This window comes from Artibeus jamaicensis, unplaced genomic scaffold (genome assembly GCF_021234435.1).
Source record: "Artibeus jamaicensis isolate MK-2021 breed Jamaican fruit bat unplaced genomic scaffold, CSHL_Jam_final contig_233, whole genome shotgun sequence".
Lineage (NCBI taxonomy): Eukaryota > Metazoa > Chordata > Mammalia > Chiroptera > Phyllostomidae > Artibeus > Artibeus jamaicensis.
Genome location: NW_026521486.1, coordinates 30,195,916 through 30,202,820, shown reverse-complemented (window position 1 = coordinate 30,202,820; position 6,905 = coordinate 30,195,916). Strand labels below are relative to the sequence as shown.

The 6,905-nt window shown below is 41.1% G+C and overlaps 1 non-coding gene across 1 annotated transcript; it reads right to left on the bottom strand.

The window, feature by feature from the left end:
- Positions 1 to 5,245: 5,245 nt before the first annotated feature.
- LOC119042864 (small nucleolar RNA SNORA42/SNORA80 family) lies at positions 5,246 to 5,381 on the bottom strand. The gene has a single exon (XR_005081307.2). It is a non-coding gene; the product is annotated as a small nucleolar RNA SNORA42/SNORA80 family (small nucleolar RNA).
- Positions 5,382 to 6,905: the final 1,524 nt, after the last annotated feature.

Below are 6,905 nucleotides of genomic sequence, written 5' to 3'. Positions count from 1 at the left end.
TAACATTTTTTTTAATTTAAAATAAAGACTTAAAATGTACACTGTTGGTACATACATGACATACTAACTATACTGAAATACTGTATTTTAAACTGGATTACAGACATTTTACCACATAATGGTAGGTCCATGAGTAAATTCTCACCAAAAGAATGTGTGAGAAGTTATGTGTACAGCTTCCACTTAATACGTCCTTGAGTCACTTTCCCAGGTGCTAGAACAGAGCTCTGCCACTGACCCTCCTTCACCGTGTCGTTTGGGGGCAGCCCTAGTATGGAGAGAATACAGGTCTCTGGGAGACCGTGCAGGGCAAGAGCAGAGCTGACAGCGCACCCTGTGATGCGGCGGAGCAGGAAACTTCTATCTCACTTAAGCTACTTGTTTTTAGGGCAACTTCGCCTTTAATGAACCTAACAAAACTTTACACCGTGACACATCACTTTATAGTTCCTCTTCCGTGTCTTTGATCCCACCCTGTACAATGGCTCCCTCTTCTCAGTCCATCGTCATAATCAAGTCTTTCCATCCTTATAAAATATTGATTTCTTATTCCTCCAAGCTGCTAAAAATATGAACTATACTTGCTTGTTCCACCTTTTCCACTTCCTATACGCAGCCTCCCTACTACAAAATCATATTCAGCCTGCCTACATTTTTTTAAATTGCTCTCAATAAATTCAGTAAGTGTCGAATCTGGAAGATCCTCAGTTCTGATCTTACCAGCTTGCTATCATGTTGGAGAGAAAATAAACCTCAGACCGAATTCTGCATGGCACACTTGGCTGCATTTTCTCCTCTCCTCTTCTGTTTTTATGGGATTCCACACTTATCTATGTTGCTCACATCTTTCATGGTTTCTTATCTCCCTGCTTTTTAAATGTTGGTTTTCAAGTCTACGTTCTTAGCCAACTGTCTTTTTGTTCTACAAGGTCTTCTGGTACACAGCTCCCACTCTGCTGACTCTGATCTCTACTGAGAGCCCCTCAGACTCACGCGCTACGCTGCCAGAGAAGACTGGTACCTCCTTGACACAGAGAGGACCCTTAATTTTACTGGCACCAGTATGCACTACTGTATGTGTTTTTGTCTCACAGTTTTTCCCATATATTTGTTACAATTTGACTTCAGTCTTAAGCAACCGATAGGTTCTTTCAGGAAACGTCAATAGCATCCATTGACTGGACTAGGCGGAGGCTAAGCACGCCCTCACCCCAACATTGATATCGGTTGGTAGAACAAGGAAAGCAAGACTTAGTCCAAATTCTTCCAAATACGTAGCTTTTTTTAGCAAACGGGCAGAAAAAGTCATACAATGCACTCGTGTTAGTTTTAAAAGGTTCCCACTCTCTGTCCCCCACACGCCTACAAGCATCTCACAGGAGAGGTTCACGTGGCGGTGGCTGCAGCAATACCCAGAGAACACAATTAGCCAAACTTCTGTTCAGGTCTGTCAGTAAACGCCTCTGAGACTGAATAGAAGGCAATGAGGAGAGGTGGACAAAGGATTAAATAAAACAGACTGAGAAGGTAGTAGGCTGCCGGACTTCCCAGCAACTTATTGGTCACATGTGGGATATATTTAGTGTCTGCTATGTGCCGGACCCTGTTCTTAGCACTGGATGTACAGCTGTGAGTACAGGCAATAAAATCCCCAATCTCATGGAATCTACACTCTAGTCAGGTGTTCTTGTACCTTATTCACCCAAGAGCAATAGGACTGCTAAACCTTTTTAGCTAGCCATGTATCTGGGACACTATTTATTTCACTAATGAAAATGTATTTCTAACATCCCTTATGCTAATTAATGAACCCCCTGCTATAAATCTCAATAAAAATCTTTGAAATACTTAAGTAGCCACCTGGGGAGTATGGGTTTCTGATTAGGGCACTTCAGGTGACAACTAACCACCCCTAGAGTGTGAATTCCTAATAGGTAACTCTAATGATAAGTAACCCCCCTTGGAGTGTAGATTAAAGTTAATTTACACAAAGCACATTCTGCTGTTTGTAAGGAAGGATTTTAAAGTAAATTATAACAGATGCAATATAACAACGTAGCAGGGAGTATGGTTGCCCAGAGCTTCCACGTTTCACAAACATATTTTTTTAAATTGATTTTCAGAGAGAGGTAGGAAGGGAGACAGAGAGAGAGAAGCATTGATTTTTTTTTGTTGTTTCCACATATTTATGCAAAGTAGGGGCAGTCTTGTGGGACTGAGCCCTTAACTTACAGGATCGGACTCTAATTCTGGTAAGACGGGGTCAGAGCTGAATTGAATTGTAGGACACCCAGCTGGTGCTGGAGAATTGGTTCGCACATCTGGTGTCAGAAGTATTGTGGGTGTGAGATTTAAGAAAAACATGGTGTGATTTTCCTACTCATAATAGCAAGGAAAATTAAATATGCATCCTTGACATCAACTTCTGAGAAATATAGACAGAATGGGTCTTCAGGGACATCACAGTGTTCATTGGGGTTTACATTATGTATAACACTTCAGCTCAAATAAAGGAAATTTCTATGGGGGGTGGAATTTAGAATTGCTAGCCAATAATTGAATAATCAGTTGAGCTGGAGTGTATATAGTAAGTGAAAGAGAATAGTGGAATACTGCAGTTTTGAAAAGATAGCTAAAAAGACTTGGACTATTTACAGCAGCAAAAAGTTCCAACCTGGGGAATGAACATAGTGTGTAAACACTGAGAACCTAATATGTGCAAATCCTCTCCTGTAAACTAACCTGAGCCGGTTTGGGTTTGCACAGGCTTTAGGTTCATTTTGGTAGCTACAAGTAGCCCAAACATGTCTCTTCAAGTAAAAGCCAAGATTCCATCTAGAGAAAGAATTAGGTCAGGCGCTGAGGAGCCTCCAGTGTCCTTGGCCAGAGATCCCCTGAAGGATTTTGCCTAGGGCATCGTTGCAAAGGTCACAGCCCACCGAGGGCCTCTGTGGGTTCCTACATTCCTTCCACATAGGCAAGGGCAGGGAGAGCCTCCGTGATATTTTTATTTCTATTTTTAAATTTTTGTAAAGATTTCATTTATTTATTTTGGGGGTATTTTTAGATAACCGTACACCTTGAGTACATTTCATTTTTTTTAGAAAAAGTCTTATTTCCAGCATTCATCGGGTTGGTCAACTGGCCACAGTGTTTACCATTAAAACCCATTTCTCACATTTAGTAAGCAAATTAAAACGCATCAGTGTTGATCAAGATACCAGTGACAGCAGCATTCGTGAAAGCTGTCTCTGAGTGTCAACACCATCCCCGCTGCACTGTGCATTCTTTTTTTTCTTTAGCTTTTCATTATGCACATTCCATATACGTATAGAAGGAAGAGACAATAGTATAATGAACACCCACGTACTCATCACTGAGCCTTAATAAGTTCTTACCATTTTATCATATTTGCTCATGTATTATACAGTTATAGACATTATGGCATTTTACTCTTAAATACTTGAGTATGCACTTCTTACAACCTAAATACATTTCTCCATGATCAATACCTTTACACACTTAATAAAATGAACAGTAATCCTCAAATATCCTCTAATGCTCAATCTGCACTCAAATTTCTGCATTTGTCCCCAAAGTGTGTTTACAGTGAATTTTTAAAAGCCAGACCCAGAGAGAATTTTGCCTTACATTTTGTTGTTACTGGCTTGTACCTTCTGGATTAGAACCCTGTAGCATCGGGTGATAGATTATTACAAATGATACATACACAACATCATAACATTCTGCTAATATATATTAAAGAAAAGTATAGACCATCCTGGCCAGTGTGGCTTCAGTGGATTGAGTGCCAGCCTGCAAAACAACAGGTCGCTGGTTTGATTCCCGGTCAGGGCACATGCCTGGGTTGTGTGTAAGACGCAACCAATCAATGTCTCTCTCACACACTGTTTCTTTCCCTCTCTGTCTCCCTTCCTCCTCCTCTCTCTAGAAATATAAAACAACTAAAAAAAATTACACATCTCACAATAACTTCACTAGATATTTTCACCATTATTTCATTCATGAAGAGGAAGACATTTTCCAAAGGTCTCAGGCAAACATGTATTCTCTGACCTTTCTAATCAATTTGGGAATTCTGAAGTTAAAAAGAAAAAAAAAAAAAAAAACCAGACTCCAACACCACAATTCAAGAAATACTTCCCCAGGATATCACATGCAAACTCTCAGGTATGACTCCGAAGATTCTTTATGACTTGGCCTCAGACCACTTTTCTACTGTCTTTTGTACCCACACACAGATCCTGAGCTATTCGCTGTTTACTGACGAGGCCGGGAGCAGGGTGAGATGAGAAGCCTGGGACAGAAAAGGGAAGGAGGCAGCCCTCTCAGTGCCACGCCTGAACTTGCACACACCTGAGAGCGACGTCTCCTTAAATACCGTGTCCTAGGCACCTCTCTCGCCTGCCTCTACTATCCACCCTGTTCCCTGAAAATCTCAGGCACTTCATACGTATGATTTCAGCACATCCTGAAAACCCACTCGGTGTGAGATTCCCTCACACAAAAACTTTGGAAATCAGCCCTGGCTGGGTGGCTCGGTTGGTTGGAGCATGGTCCATGCACCAAAAAGTTATGGGTTCAAACCCTTTTCAGGGCAGGTACAGGAGGCAACCAATCAGTGTTTCTCTCTCACATTGATGTTTGTTTCTCTTTTTCTCTCTCTAAAAATCAATAAACATATCCTCGGGCGAGGGTTAAAAAAATTGTGTGTGATAAGGAAGACCTTTTTAGAGTTATTGTGAGGATTAAGAGAGTAGGTATATATAAAAGTGCCTTCTGCCTGTGGTATAGTGGGTGCTTGTTAAATGCTAGTTTCCCTAAAATAAACTAATAGAAGTTTAATAAATGTTTTCTTCAGGAGATAGTCCAGCAGTGCTGGAGATCACAGATCTGCCAGGACCTGAGATGATGATGAGTAATAAGAAGTACTCAGTTTTTACTTCTGCCAGATATTGTTCTAAAAACTTTATATGAATTAATTCATTTAATCTTTCTGACTCTACGAGATTGAAATTTGTAAAATCCCCACTTAGAGATGCAAAAAGGCCCCACCCACAGTCCCAGGGCTTGTCAAGGTAAGAAATGTACAAACCTGTAGAGAATTTTTACAAAAGTCCATTTGAGCCCAAATGACGCCATGTGCCAAAAAGCAAGATCTCAAACGCTTTACAGGATTTGAGTTTTGTGGTTTCTTTGGTTTCTGTTTGTTTTGTTTTTCCTGCACATACAACCCGCTTCAGTGCTTACAGCCCACAGGTAAGCAGGCTGGGCAATGGTTCCAGGCTGCAATTCAGTATTGGGAGGGCGCACTAACAAGAAGCCACAGGGAAGAGCCCACCACTGATCCATTACCACGCTCTGCAGCTTCTTTTATGCTTTTGAAAATAATGGAGGGAAAGAAGATATTGTGCAGGTGGGAGAAAGCAAGGCAAGAATCGCATTAAGGGTGGTTAACAAGATGATGTGCTCCCTTAAGAGTGGTCACCTCTTAGAAGGAGGAGTCCGAAAGAAGGCATTTTAAAGGTGTGTTTAAAAAGTAGTAATTAAATTAAAAATGTTAAAGTAACAAGGTAATTTTTTTAAAAGAATAAATGGGGGAAGGCAAAGTGTGTTAACTTTCCCCAGGGATGGAAAGTACCGCATAAGAAGTATAGTCAATAATACTGTAATAATGGTGGATGGTGCCAGGTGGGTACTAGAATTAGTGGGGAAGGAGATCACTTCGTAAATTATACTATTGTCTGACCACTATGTTGTATGCCTGAAACTAATATAAAATAATACTGAATATCAACTGTAATTGAAAAATAAAGTAATGCTGTGATATTGATTTAAAAAAAAAGTGTATGTTAACCTGGATGCACAGAAACAATGAACAGGGCTTGCTGAAGGCAAAGATAAACCTTTTACTAAAAAGTCACATGCTTGGGGCGTGACCTCCCACTGTGACCTGCCCAGTTAGGAATATATGATTTATGGCAGCACCCCCTTTTTGTCTATGGGCTCCTCTGGCTCTGTAAGAGGTAGGAACTTAAGGCAAAAGAAGAAATTCCTTCTTTGCATTTTCTTCATTGTCTAGTCCATCTCTAGTCCATGTGGCCATCTGGGCAGCCTGAGGCTCCCTGAGATGGGGTCCATCAGCCAGGGCACCCACACTGCATGACCAGGGGGTTCCATGCTGGTGGTGAGCCACAGCCTCTCCCTTGGCCGGTCTTAATATTGTGATTTCTCAAATAAGCTGTAGTGGTATTTTAACACTTGAGGTAACAATAATGAACACGAGATCCTAAGATAATCTCCCTTTTGTTTTATAAAATAGGAGAGTAGGTTGGTTGGTTGGTTTGTTCAGAAAATTAGTTTCCGAAGATCCACTCCCAAATTATAGTCCAAGCTCCCACACACTGACTTCTGATCACTGTCTAATAGCCTTGCCAGTGCTTTATCTGTCAGTACACTGGTGTGCATTTCACATCGGTTAGCATTCCTGAGAGCTTTCAGTGAACCTAATCTTTGTTGTCATCATCAACTTCTCTGCCACCGATATGGCAGTGAACTTTACAGAAACAAAAGTTAGTTTGCCCATAACAAATTAGTGCATTTTAGCATTTGTAAGGCATGTTAACCTTTCCCTCCTCTGCCTCAAATGCATCTGTCTACATGTACTGGCATGTCCATGACAGATGTCGTAAAGCTCATCGCAATGACAGGTCTTCAAAACACTTCCCGCCCCAGAATGCACAGCTCTGAAGAGCCACGTGGGCAGAAACAGGTCAGATAATCTTCAGCAATCTGGCAAACCGGTCACACGTGGCCATAATTTGGTATTTGTATTTATTCCACAAATATTTTCAGGACCATATGCTGGGATTTGTAGGATTGCT